This window comes from Tupaia chinensis, unplaced genomic scaffold, assembly GCF_000334495.1.
Source record: "Tupaia chinensis unplaced genomic scaffold, TupChi_1.0 Scaffold141288_1, whole genome shotgun sequence".
Taxonomy (NCBI): Eukaryota; Metazoa; Chordata; class Mammalia; order Scandentia; family Tupaiidae; genus Tupaia; species Tupaia belangeri.
Genome location: NW_006201151.1, coordinates 1 through 1,320, shown reverse-complemented (window position 1 = coordinate 1,320; position 1,320 = coordinate 1). Strand labels below are relative to the sequence as shown.

The 1,320-nt window shown below is 43.0% G+C and overlaps 1 long non-coding RNA gene across 1 annotated transcript in view; it reads left to right on the top strand.

Annotated features, from left to right (window-relative positions):
* LOC102481227 (uncharacterized) overlaps positions 1–787 on the top strand; it is a 1,209-nt gene extending 422 nt beyond the window's left edge. Inside the window, exons 2-3 of the long non-coding RNA XR_336676.1 lie at positions 428–500; positions 657–787. This is a non-coding gene — a long non-coding RNA (uncharacterized LOC102481227). The remainder of the gene's footprint in view (positions 1–427; positions 501–656) is intronic.
* Positions 788–1,320: the final 533 nt, after the last annotated feature.

Below are 1,320 nucleotides of genomic sequence, written 5' to 3'. Positions count from 1 at the left end.
CTCCTCCATTCTCCTCTCGGGATCTTGGGCATGCACACACACGCGCCCGGCGTGAGATTTAAGCCACCGGGTCCGAGACGTGAACCGCGGTCGACTACGTGGGAGTCCAGCGACATAGCCATTACGCTAACTTCTGGTTCCCACACACTGGATATACTTTTCAAGTCACTGGGTCTGGGACTTAAATAATACAGGAGGCCATGTGGGATCCAGCTGCCTTAACGACCACTAGCCACCAGCTGAACTACTTTTATTCTTAATTGTGCTGAAAGAGAATGAACTAAATTATGTGGTATCACAAAATTAACTTTCCTAATGATTTTTTAGTGTTCAATTTAGTAGTGTTAAATACATCCATATTATCATACATCCATATTATCATACAATCATTTATTATTAAAAGTCTTTTGTTTAATCTGTCTTACAGTCAGGAACTATAAATGACCAGCTCAGCAATTCAAAACCAAGAGCTGTGAGGTCCATTGTATGTAACCTGGAAGGTATGTTGTTTTCTGGGAAGGAACTCTCATACCATGGAAATGAGTTTCACTGGGAAAGTGAAAAGTGGCTTCCTATTGTCAGGATTCTCCCATTCTTCCCCTTACTCCATTCCAAACCCTCAGGTTCCCCAAAGAAAATGGTTTTATCCTTTACAGAAAGAAAAAAGAGCCAACAGGACACTTATTATTCACTGAGGTCTGAGAAAGCAGCAACACATGTGGAATTCAAACCTTGGAATTTCAAAGAAGACTGTCCTCATGGAGTCTACCAACAAGCAAGGAAGGCTAAGTTTGAGTAAGATGTTCATGTGTTCACTGATACAAATGCCTTTGTAAGAATACATGGGCTCGGGACCAGCAGTTAGCATAATGACTATGTCACTGGACTCCCACGTAGTCGACTGCGGTTCGAGTCCCGGACCTGGTGGCTTAAACTCACGCTGGGCACGTGTGCGTGCGTGCCCAAGATCCCAAGAGGAGAATGGTGGAGAAGGGATTGTGGAGTGGCCACCCCCCCTGGAATTTCCTGCTTTCTGTCTGGGGTTGCATCCAACCTAAAAGCAAAACCCTCCCAAAAAAAAAAAAAAAAGAATATATGGGCTGAACATTGACTCCTCCTCCTCCAAGTTCTTTTAGAATCATGCAGGAAGTGTTAGTGCCAAATTCTGTTAGTACAATATTGTGCTCATCCTTCCTTTCTTGAATTCTATAATCTTCTGTGCTAAGTGTCATACAGTCTTTTATTGTTTATTTATTTAGAGAATGTGCACAGGACAGGGGAGGTAAGGAACTTCAGACCTACTGGTCCCTGTTCAATAGC